The sequence below is a fragment of the Saimiri boliviensis genome, chromosome 5, assembly GCF_048565385.1.
Source record: "Saimiri boliviensis isolate mSaiBol1 chromosome 5, mSaiBol1.pri, whole genome shotgun sequence".
Taxonomy (NCBI): Eukaryota; Metazoa; Chordata; class Mammalia; order Primates; family Cebidae; genus Saimiri; species Saimiri boliviensis.
In genome coordinates, this window is record NC_133453.1 from 67227902 (window position 1) to 67243891 (window position 15990).

Below are 15990 nucleotides of genomic sequence, written 5' to 3' on the forward strand. Positions count from 1 at the left end.
TGGTTACATGACAACGCAGCAAGAAAGCCCTTACCAGACACTGAATGCTGGCACCTTGATCTTGAACTTCCTAGCCTCTAGAACTGTAAGAAAACTAATTTATATCATTTGTAAATTACCCAGACTGAGGTATTTTTTATAGCACCACTAACAGACTAAGACACATACGTAGATATAAAGTATAATCATAATATAAGCTTCTATAAATTTTTATAATAGCAGACATGAGCCAGCCCCTGTAAACTGAGAATTTATGATCCATGTTAGACTGATTTGACTGAAAGGAATGGAAAAAGCAATAGAAAAAAGTTAGACTGTCACCCTGTCCCCAGTACCCTTTGGGTCATGAGGTTCAGAAGATAAAAGTCATATTTTTTTCCCCTGACTCCTTTCTGCCAGGCTGTAATTTATGTTTCTCCATGTTAGACTGATTTGACTGAAAGGAATGGAAAAAGCAATAGAAAAAAGTTAGACTGTCACCCTGTCCCCAGTACCCTTTGGGTCATGAGGTTCAGAAGATAAAAGTCATATTTTTTTCCCCTGACTCCTTTCTGCCAGGCTGTAATTTATGTTTCTCTAGAGTGTGGCCACAGCTTCCTATCCTTGTCCAGTATCTCTAGAGATAGTACTAATTTTTCTCTGTTGCTGATTGGGTGCTAACTAGCCTTGGAAATTTAATTCTGCCCACACTCCTATAAATAGTTCCTTCATTAAATACTCTTCAAGTTCCCTTTTGAGTGTGGTATCATTTCCTGCCCTAGAACCCTTTTTGATATGCTGAAAAAATAATTTTCAAAAAAGGTAAAATCATGACTCTCATGCAGCTATAAAATGAACATGTGCCAAAAATTTTATTTAATACATTAATTAGATGAGGAAACTAGAAAATATAACCAGTTCAAAGGAGAAGTCAAAAAACAAACAGGAATACAGAAAATTTTGCAGAGGCTGCAAAACTAGATCTTTCCTTGGGAATCATGGAGGGTTGCCCTTCTACCTGACAGAATTTATTTGCACAGGTATAGGTAAGAATTATTTGTATTGTTACCAGTTATCTGCAATTTACAGAATTATAAAATAGCTTAAAGACAGTGAATCAAAGTCAGATTCCCTGAAAAGTTGTGCTTTAAACAATATGTAATATTTCACTGAGGCATAATTTTTCTCTGTATATGTAAGGGTTATTGCTGAGTTTAAAATGAGGAAACTGAGGCCAGTATAAGAAAATTAAATGTTAATTTATTCAGCTGCCGGGCGAGGTTCTATGGTCCGGAAAAAGGGCCAGAGAAGTCGCACTGACTTCCTGGGGCGGGGTGGAGGGGGCGGGGATGGTTTATGGCTAGGAGGAACAAACAACAGCAGGACGCCCTGATTGGGTCCAGGGGAGGGGAGGGGGATTGAGATGAGGTGGGCCACTATTGGTCTGTGGGTTGTTGGGCTGGTTTTCCAGTGCAAAAGCCGGCCAGGGTTGCATCAGCCAGAGCCTTCCAGGGGAGCCATGCTGCAGAGCTAGGTGCCAAGTGCAGAGCCTGGTGCTGGGTGCAGTCAGGTGCTGAGTGCAGAGGTAGGTGTGTCCAGCCTCCTGGCCAGGCAACCAGCCTTACGACCCTTTTGATGATACAGGACGCCGCTTCTTTTTGGCTACTTCCTGCTGAATAGGGACGGAGTAAGGGAGAAGGGTCAGTTGGCTGGTGCCTTGGTTGGGAGTCAGATATAGGGGTGAAGTAGCATCTGGTTTACAGCCACCCTGGAAATTTCCTTCATGCGGGCCTGTAAAAACTTGAGGAAAAAAGGGCTAGCATTAACAGAAGACAAACTATGATAATGGGAGTGATAATAGGGGTTAGCCAGGTTAGCATGGGGGATTGCCACCAGTTAAGAGGCGAGACTGATGCATTCTGCTTCTTGCGGAGGTCTTCTTGGAGGCAATAGAGAGTGTTGACATTTTCTTCTACAACGACTGTTTCATTAATATAATAGCAGCACTGCTTCTGAAGAAACAGACAGGTACTTCCCTTTTCTGCTGTTAGCAGGTCAAGAACCCGTCGGTTCTGGAGAGTTACCTGAGCCAGTGATGTGATTTGTTGCTGGAGGGAGGCCAGGGAGGCGGCCGACGCTTCGATAGCCACGCGAAGCTTGTCCTCTAGTTGAGTGGCTGAGGTGACACTGTAGCCTAGGGCACCGCTACCCAGCTTGGCTGCCACCAGAGAGGATGCTAGAGAGAGACCGATGACTATTGGGAGGAAGACTGCTCGTATGTCTCGGTGATTAGGGAAAGGTGGAAGGAGGGATAGAAGTTCGGCCTGTCCTTATACCTCTAACTGTGGGACCAAGGTGACAGGCACACAGGGAAAGGGAAGGAGGCATTAATAACTTTAGTTAAGGTTTATGGGGGGCCAGTGAGTTGGAGAGTGGCCCCCACAGGCTGGAGAATGTCTCGTCCTAAAAGGGGTACTGGGCATGAGGGTATAATTAAAAAAGAGTGGGAAAAGGGGTGTCCCTTGAGGACACAGGCTAAAGGATGGGTTTGATTGGGATAGGAAGGTTTACCATCAATTTCCATGGCTGAAACCTGGAAAGGTATGCTAGGTCCCAAGTAGGAAGGCAATACAGGATAGGTAGCCCCTGTGTCCACTGAGAAGGAAATGGACTTACCCGCTACCTGCAGCATTACCCTGGGCTTGGCAAGCGTGATGGGGTCCTTCGAGTCTGGGCTGTATCAGTCGTCCAGAAGGCCAAGATGTTCAAGCGATGGGATTGCTTCCTACGGACCGGCCTGCCCTCCACATAGAGGTGTGGGGGGTGGGCCTGTAGTCCGGGACAGGCAATCACTACACCAATATACAAGCTTCTTGCAGTTCGAGCAGGGATTGGTGGGTGGTCGGGGACATGGACACTGGCGTGTCCAGTGTCCCTCCTGACCACACTTGAAACAGGGCCCAAGCGGAACACCTCCAGAGTTCTTGGTGGGTTTTGATGGATGGGCTGCCGGCCTCAGGGCTTCCACAAGAGCTTGGGTTTGGAGGCTTACCTCTTGCTGTAGACGGGCCTGGCGGGTGGCCTCCACCTTTTCCTCTCGGCCATTAAAAACTTTAAATGCCATGTTTACCAGGTCTCGTATGGGAGTTTGGGGGCCCTCCTCAGCTTTCTTAAGTTTCTTTCTAATGTCAGCTGCTGACTTTTGGGCTGCGCTTTGCATGCCCACTAGGAGGCACTGTAGCCTTTGGTCTTGGTGGCAGTGGCCATCTTGACCAGTTTGATAGTTCCAATTAGGGTTGGCCTCGGGGACAGCTGCTGCACCTACAGGCATTTGATTGTTTGTGAGATGTACCTGATCAGCGTGTGCCCGGTCCGCTGTAAGGATGTGGTCACGCTCATCTGGAGTAAGGGTGGAGGACAGAATTACATAGGTATCATGCCAGGTGAGGTCGTAAGCCTGGGTGAGGTAGTGGAATTCGTTGGTGTAAGCAGTAGGATTGGTGGAAAATGACCCTAGGCATTTCTCAATGGTGGATAGATCAGAGAGGGAAAAGGGAACATGTACACGGACAATGCCTTCCTTCCGCTCCAACGACCTCGCGCAGGGGGCAAAGAAGGGAGGTTTCATTGTTAGGAGCACAGCGGGAATGAGTGTGAGCACTAACAGGAGAGGCTAGGTTGGGACCAGGAAGAGAAGGAGCTGGAGAGGGTTGAGGTTCCACATAGGGCGGAGGATTAGTGGGTTGGATGGGTGGAAAGGAGAGTTCTTCGGGCGAGTCGGGGTCGGAAAAGGAGGAGGATGGTGGAGGGGCTGAGGTCAGTGAGGGAGTTTCCTTGGCAAGGAGTACCTGAGTGGTGGTGCAAGAGGAACAGAGGGTGGGATGGGAGCAAAGACACCAGAAAGCCTGAACGTTGGGAACCTCCGACCATTTACCATTTTTTGACAGAAATTGTTTAAATCAGTTAGAATGCCAAAATCGAACGTTCCTTCCTGTGGCTGCTTGGACTGGTTGTCCAGAGGATACTGGGGCCAGGCCACCGTGGAGAGGAAAAGCAGCCTTTTCTTTTTTATGGAGAGGCCCAGGTTGGGTAAATTTTGGACTAGACATCCCAATGGCGACTTGGGGTCTAGGTGGGACTCCTGATTACCCATAGTTCCCTCTATTGCGGGATAGTCAGGAGTGAGGAACGGCGTCCCGGACCTCAACACCCGACTACTGGAGGTTACAGGGAAGGACAGGAGTATAGGGACGTCTCCACAATATTCCTGTCTTCCTGGACGGGTGAGCAGGGGCACTGGGACGTCTCCACAAGACCCACAGCTCGAGACGGATAAGAGTCCCTGATGTGGCCATAGTTACGGACAGGGTCCCCTCAGATCAGAGCCAACAGAGGATGGGATTATGGGTAATAGGAGTCTTACCAAGTGATGGCTGCAGACGATCGGAGGGGTGGCGGCTCCCTGGTTCGGCTTATGGTGGAGGAGTCAGTTTCCTCCAGGAGGGGTCTTGAACTCCTCCCAGGTTTCAGCACCACTTGTAAGGGTTATTGCTGAGTTTAAAATGAGGAAACTGAGGCCTGTATAATAAAAGTAAATGCCAATTTATTCAGCTCCCGGAAGAGGTTCTATGGTCTGGGAAAAGGGCGAGAGAGGGCCAGAGAAGTCACGCTGATTTCCTGGGGCGGGGAAGGGGGGTGGGGTGGCAGGGGTTGTGGCTAGGAGGAATGAGCAACAGCAGGATGCCCTGATTGGGTCCAGGGGAGTGGGATTGAGATGGGGTGGGCCACTATTGGTTGGCGGGTTGTTGAGTGGGTTTTCTGGTGTGAGAGCCAGCCAGGGTTGCATCAGCTGGAGCCTTCCAGGGGAGCCATGCGGCAGAGCTAGGTGCTGAGTGCAGAACCTGGTGCCGGGTGCAGTCAAGTGCTGAGTGCAGAGGTGGGTGTGTCTGGCCTCCTGGCGAGGCAACTGGCCTTACAGTATACATTTGCCTACTTTCTTTAAAGGGTACTTTGATTCAGGTAATTATTTGTGTAGTGATAGGAGGGCATCCTATTCACCAAAGTTTATTTATTTAGCTTTGAAATGCCGCTGCAGTAGAAGAAGAGATCTCCAGGGAAGGCTTAGAACAGCTTTGGAGGAAGCTAGGAGAAGAATTCACTTTGTAGAGGGAAGGGGAGGAGGCAGAAGATTGCAAAGGCTATTCGCAATGTGAACACCCCTTATAACCCAAACTTTCAGTAAACTTTACAGAAAAAAAAAAAGGAGAGATTATTGAGACTGAATCTTTTATGCCTTGTGCTTTTGTGAAAATTGGAGAAAATGGTGATTTTTTTATAATGAGAATTTGAGGCAATGGGGACACACTGCATATAAAGAGTCTGAGTGATGGTGGCATGGGGGACTATGAATGAGACTATGAGCCTTAAGAATTTAGGCCGGGCGCGGTGGCTCAAGCCTGTAATCCCAGCACTTTGGGAGGCCGAGGCGGGTGGATCACAAGGTCAAGAGATCCAGACCATCCTGGTCAACATGGTGAAACCCCGTCTCTACTAAAAATACAAAAAAAAAAATTAGCTGGGCATGGTGGCGTGTGCCTGTAATCCCAGCTACTCAGGAGGCTGAGGCAGGAGAATTGCCTGAACCCAGGAGGCGGAGGTTGCAGTGAGCCCATTGCACTCCAGCCTGGGTAACAAGAGTGAAACTCCGCCTCAAAAAAAAAAAAAAAAAAGAATTTAAATACCGGGGACAGGGAGAGAACGTTAGACTTTCACAAACTGAGACTGTTAATGTTAAAAGATAAATTTGGGCACTTTAAAAGTTTTAAAAATTTATTCGAACTATTGATTTTTTTAAAAAGTCAAACTCCATAAAATATTTTAAGGGATTTATTCCAAGCCAAATATGAGTGACCAAGGCCTGAGGAACAGTCTCAAGAGATCCTGAAAACATGTGTCCAAAGTGGTTAGGTTATAGCTTGATTTCATACATTTTTAGGGGAACCAAAGTTGCAGGCAGACATCACTTAGTACATGTAGCATACACAGCTTCAGTCTGAAAAGGCAGCACAACTTTAAGACACAATGTATGGGGGTTGGGGAACTCATGGCAGGAGGGGACTTCCAGGTTATAGGCAGATTCAAAGATTTTCTGGCGGGCGATTGGTTGAAAGAGTTAAATTGTTATCTAAAGACTTTGGATCAGTTGAAAGGAGTGTCTGGGTTAAGATCAGGGATTGAGACCAAGGTTCTTATTATGCAGATAAAGTCCCTAGTTAGCAGGCTTCAGAGAGAATTGATGGCAAACGTCTCTTAACAGACCTTAAAAGATTAATCTCTCCTGGATCAGGTAAAACTTGGAAAGGGAAAGGGATCCTCTTCAGAATATAGGTTTTCCCCAGAAGAGATAGCTTTGCAGGGCCAGTTCAAAATATGTCCAAAGAAAAGTATGTTTTGGAGTAAAACACTTCAATTTCTTTAGGGTCTGCTGTCTGTCATGTGATGCTACTGAGAAGTAAACTCTGATTTTCGTTTTTTATCTTGCCCAAATTCCTATCTAAGAGTTCTGGGGAGTCATGCCCTACAAACCATAAATTCTCATCAGATCGGTTGTATTTAACCCTATGAGACAAGGAAGAAAAGCAAAATATTTTACCCCATAAGATGTTTCTTTGCCATACCTTGAAATGGCCCTGTAAAGCTGTCCTTTGTGGGGGAAAATTTGCATCAGTAAAGAACCTCTATTAACATAGCTAGATCTTTTTCTTCCAGGCCCTCCTAATCCAAAAAGATTAACTTAAAGTCTAGCACCTTTTAAAGATCTGAATAGGAAACATTTGTCTCTATGTCTCTAAGGGCAGCCACTATTAGACTTCAAAAGAACCTTGGACTCCACAATCCTTTTATCTTAACCTGAATCCTTCCTTTCTGTGATCCCAGGTCTTTAGATAAACTCAACCATTTGTAACCAGAAAATGTTTTAAATTTACCTGTAGCCTGGAAACCCCTACTTTGAGTAGTCCTACCTTTCAGGACTAAACAAATGTATTTCTTAAATGTATTTGATTGATGTCTCATGCCTCCCTAAAATGTATAAAACAAAGCTGTGCCCTGATCACCTTGGGCATATGTTCTTAGGACCTCCTGAGGGCTGTGTCCTGGGGCCACAGTGACTCATATTTGGCTCAGAATAAATCTCTTCAAATATTTTGTAGAGTTTGACTCCACTTTGGCCTCCCAAAGTGCTGAGATTATAGGCATCAACCACCATGCCCAGCCTCAGCCTTGTAAATGTTTCTGTTTGTTTCGTTTTCTTTTTGGGACAAGAGTCTCACTCTCACCCAGGCGAGAGTGCAATGGAGTGATCTTGGCTGACTGCAACCTCCACCTCCCAGGTTCAAGCAATTCTCCTATCTCAGCCTCCTGAGTAGCTAGGATTACAGGTGTACGCCAACACAGACCAGCTAATTTTTGTATTTTTAGTAGAGTCAAGGCTTCACCATGTTGGCCAGGATGGTTTCGAACTCCTGACCTTGTGATCCGCCTGCCTCGGCCTCACAGCGTGCCGGGATTACAGGTGTGAGCCACCATGCCTGGCCCTAAATGTTTATCTGACTTAAAAAAGGTGCCAGAGTTAGTTAATTCCCTCCTGAATCAGGGAAAATACTTAGAAAGAGAAGAGAATTCTCTATAGAATGTAAATTTTCTTCACAAGAGACAGCTTTGCAGGGGCATTTCAAAATATGTCAAGAAGTATATTTTGGGATAAAAGATTTAGTTTCTTACAGAGCCTGCTCTTTGTCATATTGGTACCTTTGCTACAGTCTGTTCTGTTAGACTTAAAGTCTCTGTTTTAATGTTAATGCTGGTCAGCTGTACCTGAATTCCAGAAGGGAAGAGGGAATAATTAGACATGTCTGACCCAACCTTTCCATCATGGCCTCAACTAGTCTGTCAGGTTAACTTGAATGCTTTTGGCCTAAAGGAGATGTCCATTCAGTTGGTTGGAGGGTTTAGAATTTTTTTTTTTTTTTTTGAGATAGAGTCTTACTCTGTTGCCCAGGTTGGAGTACAGTGGCATGATCTTGGCTCATTGCAACCTCTGCCTCCTGGGTTGAAGTGATTCTCCTGCCCCAGTCTCCCAAATAGCTGTGATTACAGGAGTGTGCCACCACATCCAGCTAATTTTTGTATTTTTAGTAGAGATGGGGTTTTACCTTGTTAGTCAGGCTGATCTTGAACTACTGATCTCAAATGATTCACCTGCCTCAGGCTCCCAAAGTGCTGGGATTACAGGCATGAACCGCTGTGCCCAGCCTAGAACTTTATTTTTGTATTTAAGGCAGAAGCTCATGGATAAACCATCTAAGGATGGACAGAATAACCAAATACTTACATTATTTTGTTAATCCTTTCAGAGATGGAGTGGTGTTGACAGATTTTGCTTTGTATTTGCAAGGCCTCTTTTAGACTTAAACTCAAAAAACCCAATTCAAACTTCTTTAAATAACTGGAGACTACTTTATCTGATGTTGACACAGGATTTTTCTTAGTCACTTTGCCAGCTGGGGACCTCTGGCTGGTGATGCCCCCACCCAGACTTCATTGGGTACACACTCTGCCCCAGGAGGTGGACTGCCCACTTGGCCCACCCAGGCTGTGCTCCCAGCCCACCTATGTTAATAGCTCGTACCCATGTACAGTGATTCCCAAGTTCTTGTCCTACCTCCAAGAAGAATGAGCACACTCTGACAACTGAAGGATGAAGACGGTGGAGAATAACTGCGTTGAGCTAGAGAACAGCTCTCAGTGGAGGCGGGACACAGAGGTGGTCCCCCACCTGAATTCGGGTGGTTTCTCTCCCAGTGTGGCTGATTCCAGGGCTTTTGAAAGTTCAGAATAGGGGAATGTGTGTTGATTGGTTTGTGAGTATTCAAAAAAGGTTAAAACAAAGGCATGAATCAAAGGCAGGTGTGGCTGTGTAAAAAACTCATTAGAGAAGGGTAGGTATATGTAAAATAAGTGAAGGGTAGGGGTACATCAGAGGAAATCATGCCAAACTGGAAGACAGGTTCTCAATCTGGGTCATGTATTTGACTTGTAGCTCAGTTCTCAGGCTTTAAACTGTCTTTGGCATGGAGGTGGGGTTTCACTGGGGACCTGTCCCTGTGTGCCTAGGCATTTTTCTGCCTCCTGCTGCTATCCATTCCACTCAACATGTACGTCTAACTGTCATTAGAATAGAGATGAAGAGCAATCTTAACTGCTTCCTGCTGGCGGGGGGGCACTATTTTGGGAATATGGCAATCAGAGCTCCCTCAGAGGCCTATTTAAGGGGGTAAAAGGGAGCCATCGGCCTAGGTTGTGGTTGCATTATTGTTTGGAGTTTTGATAGTCTGAAGGCAAGAAGAGACAAACTGAGTATTAGAAGATGTATATCAAGCTGGGTGCAGTGGCTCATGCCTGTAATCCCAAGCACTTTGGGAGGCCAAGGCAGGCAGATCATGAGGTCAGGAGTTTGAGACCAGCCTGGCCAACATGGTGAAACCCCGTCTCTACTAAAATTACAAAAAAATAGCTGGGCATGGTGGCATGTGCCTGTAATCCCAGCTACTTGGGAGGCTGAGGCAGGAGAATTACTTGAACCCAGGAGATGGAGGTTGCAGTGAGCTGAGATCGTACCATTGTACTCCAGCCTGGCTGACAGAACAAGACTCCGTTTTGAGGGGGGGGAAAAAAAGAAAAGAGACATGTATCAAAACAAAAGAGGAGGGATAAGAACAGCTGCAAAATCCTGAGGCTGCCAGCACACCCAGATAACTGGTGGCTATAGTTATGCCTGCTAAGATTTGGGTGCATGGAGCTTAGCTTTGGTTAGCTCCTTTGGACTGACTTCCCAAAAACGAAACCTCCAGGTTATGGGCACCCTGTTTACTCCTATTACCTGTCAAGATTTGCAGAATGACCAGAACTAAAAAACTTGATCCAGATTTTTACATTGCACATACCTTTTGTTTCTTCTGAGCTGTAGCCAGAGATCGCTGCCTAGTTCACAGGAATAAGCAGAGTTAGTCTGAATTGTAGATGAAAACTTAAAAACTGCTAATAAGGAGACTAGAATATAAGGACAGGTATATACCTTTTTGAAACATAATTGCTCTATCTCCAGTCCTCATTTTTGTTAAAAAATAAATGAGAGGATTGAGTTGTTTGCAAAATAGAGTTTAGTCTCATACTTGGACTGATTATTTGCATAAAGTGCAGCAAGAATGATTATTTTCACATAGGCTTTTAAAAATTGGCTTTGATGAAACCATGTTCCCTAAGGAATCTTAAATAAGACTTTTTAAAGCCAAGCCCAGCCATAGGTTTGTACTCTTAAATACCTGTGAGTTGGGTACATTTCTCTCTTCTTGAGGGCCCATTCATCTTAGGGCTCCTAGGCCTTTTGGAAAATGACATTTCTAACTCAGCAAACCTATATAGAGACTGTGTAGACAAGGCATGAGGCCAGTTTTCCCAAGTAACTTTTACTGGCTCTGCAAGTCAAGCTTGATTCCCAAAAGGGAAACACACCCTCAGGTAAAAGCCTTGGTAAAAGAACCAGTTTCTTCTGTTGCATCCTGTTGCAAAAGAAAATGGATTTCTTATTCCACTTATGTAAAACATTATGTTGCCTAAGTTAAGAATACTTGCAACTAGCTTCCAAATTTTGGAGAAACCAGGCAGAGAGAAACAAGTACACTCTAAATTTTGTTCACAAGAGTATACCTTAATTGTTAAAAGTTGTAAATAGCTGAAAATAAGTTTTCCTGGCATTGAAAAACAAAGCATCAGCAACATTTTAAGCAAAAAGTTAAAAAGGATTATTTCAGTTTTCTGTTAATTCAGTCCATACTGTTAACTCTTGTTCTGCATTTCAGCTCATGCGTCCTGTATTGTTTTCCTCTGCTCCAATGTCACAATTTCCAAAGTTATCAGAAACATTTATTTAAGAGCAACCTGGCAAAGTCCTATAGCTGATTATAAACCATATTTTGAAAAGGATCAAAACAAGACAGCAATTGTCTGTGAATGACAAAATGTCCAGGATAGTTATGGTCAAAAACATAATTAACAAATTTGGGTATTTTTGTGGTTAACAATAACATAATAACCCTAATTATGATTGATAGCATATGCTCAGACATTAGAATTTTAGAAATCCAATACAATTTTGGAACATACATTAAAATTATATACTTAAGTATAACTTGAAGGAGTTAAACATAATTTTTATTTTGACTGTGCTGTGTAACTAAGCATGTCAAAAAATCCTGTTTTATTTCTCTTTTGGATGCTTCAGGGGGCCCTGTGTAACAGCAAAAAGTTAGGGGTCAGGAAAGACAGGTTTGAAGCTGAAATTTGATTTTGGGAACCTATCAAATATGTTAAAGGTTTAAAACACTTGATATTATGATGTAGAATTCCAAGTTATCATAAATCATTAAGCCAAAACGACGGCTCAAAAAAATTTTTAGATTATTTTACGTAAGTCTTCCCTCATTTAGAGGGAAGACTTAGGTTTCCAAACATTCTGTCTGTTGTCTCTCCCTTTATTTTTCTCTCAGTAGCTTATTTGCAAGATAAAAATCTTTCATTATCCTTTAATTATATTACATGAAAATTGTGTTTAAGAGAGAGAAAGCCAAATTTCACCCTTACATTAGTCTATTATTAATGTCAGCCTTAATTTTTAAAAAACAAAATTTTATAGGCTGGGCATGGTGGCACACACCTGTAATCCCAGCACTTTGAGAGACCATGGCAGGTGGATCCCTTCATACCAGGAGTTCAAGAACAGCCTGGCCAATGTGGAGAAACCCTGACTCTACTAAAACTGGAAAAATTTACCCACCTGTAATCCCAGCTATTCAGGAATCTAGGGCAGGAGAAGAACATGAACCCACTAGTTGGAGGTTGCAGTGAGCTGAGATTGCACCATGGCACTCCAGCCTTGGCAACAAAGCAAGACTCTGTCTCCAAAAAAAAAAAAAAAAAAAAAGAAAAGAAAAAAAACCCTTATAGATAATTCTATTAAATCTTAACCACTTTGTCCAGGAGATGAGATTCTTATTTATTTATTTTTGAGATGACGTCTAGCTCTGTCGTCCAGGTTAGAGTACAGGGGCAGTAGGATCTCGGCCCACTGCAACCTCTGCCTCCCATGTTCAAGAGATTCTCCTGCCTCAGCCTCCAGAGTAGCTGGGATTACAGGCACCCACCACCACACCTGGCTAATTTTTGTATTTTTAGTAGAGGCGGAGTTTCACTATGTTGGCCAGGCTGGTCTCAAACTCCTGACCTCAGGAGATCTGACCACTTCGGCCTCCCAAAGTGCTGGGATTACAGGCATGAGCCACTGTGCCCTGCCTCTTGTAAACCTTTTACAATTCTTTACAAAACTCTTTTGTTAAAGAACAGATTAGTACCTTTAGAAAACTTTGTTTTGCTCAGCCGGGCACAGAGAATCACTTGAACCCAGGAGGTAGAGGTTGCAGTGAGCTGAGATCACATCACTGCACTCCACTCTTCGTGACACAGTGAGACTCTGTCTTAAAAAAAAGAAAGAAAGAAAAACCTTGTTGTGCCTTTATTCCAATATTCAGTTTTTGGAAAAACCAAATAATACTCTTCAATTTAATCAATATATTTACACACAGGATTTCTTTTACAAGGTTAATTTTTACAGACCTTCCACAACTTGTTCAAACGTTTAGCTTTACCAACTCTAACTTTCTAAACTAGGCAAAAATTAAATTCCCATGCCTTCTTACAATTTTTTACTAAAAACACATTTTTTTTTTAACACACCTTGCATGTAAAACTATTTTCAGTACCCTCAATTACTTGTTATAATGGTAACTCTTAGAAATTTTTTGTGTTAATGTAAAACCTGGTAGTTACTTTAATTATGTACTAGGCACAGATAAGGTTTGACTCTTACCAGAATAGTTAAGGGTGTGGTTGACACCATGTGTCTTCAGGCCTTATCAAAATGTAAGGCAGACAAGTCAAACAGTTTTCAAAAGCCAAAGAAACTGTTTTTGACCTTAAAGCATTTAATAAACCTAGTATTTGACCTGCATAATTTAGACCACATATTTACATTTTGAAGACCTTTACCATGTACTCTTTAAAACTTTTTCTGTTTCTCAAAGATTAAAGTCACATGAACTAAAAAGCATTGCAGCTTCTATTTTTTATTTAAAAATATTTGATAAAAGTGCTTTTTTTTTTATCCATCAGAGCTCTTTTTATATATATAAGCATCACACACCTATTTCATTTCATATATAACTACATAGAAGAAGATTCAGTAGTTTTAAGTTGGTTTTTTTTTTTTTTTTTATCCTTTAAGTTCTAGGATACATGTGCAGAAAGTGCAGATCTGTTACATAGGTATACACATGCAGTGGTGGTTTGCTGCATCTACTCCCCTCCCCTGTCAACTACCTTAGGTATTTCTCCTAATGTTATCCCTCCCCAATCCTTCCACCTGCGGCTATCCCACTCCTGGCCCTTTAACCACCCTACAGGCCCCAGTGTGTAATGTTACCCTCCCTGTGTCCATGTGTTCTCATTGTTTAACACCCACTTATGAGTGAGAACATGGAGTGTTTCGCTTTCTGTTCTTGTGTCGGTTTGCTGAGAATGATGGTTTCCATCTTCAGCCATGTCCCTGCAAAGGACATTAACTCATCCTTTTTTATGGCTACATAGTATTCTACGGTGTATATGTGCCACATTTTCTTTATCCAGTCTACCATTGATAGGCATTTGGGTTGGTTTCAAGTCTTTGCTATTGTAAACAGTGCCAGAATAAACATACGTGTGCATGTGTCTTTGTAATAGAATAATTTATAATCTTTTGGGTATATACTCAGTAATGGGATTGTTGGGTCAAATGGTATTTCTACTTCTAGATCCTTGAGGAATCGCCACACTGTCTTACACAATGGTTGAACTAATTTACACTCCCACCAACAGTGTAAAAGTGTTCCTATTTCTCCATATCCTCTCCAGCATCAAGTCTCCTGATTTTTTAATGATTGCAATTCTAACTGGCGTGAGATGATATCTCGTTGTGGTTTTGATTTTCATTTCTCCAATGACCAGTGATGATGAGCATTTTTTCATATGTTTGTTGGCCTCATAAATGTCTTCTTTTGAAAAAGTGTCTGTTCATATCCTTCACCCACTTTTTGATGGGGTTGTTTGTTATTTTCTTGTAAATTTTAAGTTCTTTGTAAATTCTGGATGTTAGCCCTTGGTCAGCTGAGTAGCTTGTAAAAATTTTTTACCATTCTGTTGGTTGCTGGTTGACTCTAATGATAGTTTCTTTTGCTGTGCAGAAGCTCTTAAGTATAATTAGATCCCATTTGTCTATTTTGGCTTTTGTTGCCATTGCTTTTGGTGTTTTAATCATGAAGTCCTTGCCTGTGCCTATGTCCTGAATGGTATTGCCTAGATTTTCTTCTAGGGTTTTTATGGTGTTAGGTTTTATTTTTAAATCTTTAATCTATCTGGAGTTAATTTTTGTATAAGGTGTAAGGAAGGGATCTAGTTTCAGCTTTCTGCATATAGCTAGCCAGTTTTCCCAACACCATTTTTTAAATAAGGAATCCTTTCCCCTTTGCTTGTTTTTGTCAAGTTTGTCAAAGATCAGATGGTTGTAGATGGGTGGTGTTGCCTCCGAGGCCTCTGTTCTTTTCCATTGATCTATATCTCTGTTCTGGTACCAGTACCCTGCTGTTTTGATTATGGTAGCCTTGTAGTATAGTTTGAGGTCAGGTAGCATAATGCCTCCAGCTTTGTACTTTTTGCTTAGGATTAAGATGTCTTGGCTATGCAGGCTCTTTTTTGGTTCCATATGAAATTTAAGGTGGTTTTTCTCCAATTCTGTGAAGAAAGCTAATGGTAGCTTGATGAGGATAGCATTGAATCTATAAATTACTTTGGGCACTATGGCCATTTTCATGATATTGATTCTTCCATCTGTTTGTGCCCTTATTTCCTTGAGCAGTGGTTTGCAGTTCTCCTTGAAAAGGCCCTTCACATCCCTTGTTAGTTGTATTCCTAGGTATTTTAATCTGTTTGTAGCAATTGAATGGGAGTTCCCTCATGATTTGGCTCTCTGGTTGTCTGTTATTGATGTATAGGAATGCTTGCAATTTTTGCACATCGATTTTGTATCCTGAGACTTTGCTGAAGTTGCTGATCATCTTAAGGAGATTTTGGGCTGAGACGATGGGGTTTTCTAAATATACAATCATGTCATCTGCCAGTAGAGACAATTTGACTTCCTACTTTCTTAGTTGAATACCATTTATTTCTTTTTCTTGCCTGATTGCTCTGGATAGAACTTCCAATACTGTGTTGAATAGGAGTGGTGAGAGAGGGCATCCTTGTCTTAGGCCAGTTTTCAAAGGGAAGGCTTCCAGTTTTTGACCTTTCAGTATGATATTGGCTGTGGGTTTGTTGTAAATAGCTCTTATTATTTTGAGATATGTTCCATTGATACCTAGTTTATTGAGAGTTTTTAGCATAAAGGGCTGGTGAATTTTGTCAAAGGCCTTCTCTACGTCTGTTGAGATAATCATGTTGTTTTTGTCTTTTGTTCTGTTTATATGATGGATTACGTTTATGGATTTGCATATGTTGAACAAGCTTGGCATTCCAGGGACGAAGTCTACTTGATCCTGATGGATAACCTTTTTGATATGCTGTTGGATTCAGTTTGCCAGTATTTTATTGAGGATTTTTGCATCAATGTTTGTCATGGATATTGGCCTGAAGTTTTCTTTTTTAGTTGTGTCTCTGTCAGGTTTTGGTATCAGGATGATGTTAGTCTCATAAAGTGAGTAAGGATTTTCTCTTTTTGTATTGTTGGAATGGTTTCAGAAGGAATGATGCCAGCTCCTCTTTGTATTTTTGGTAGAATTCTGCTATGAACCTGTCTGGTCCTGGACTTTT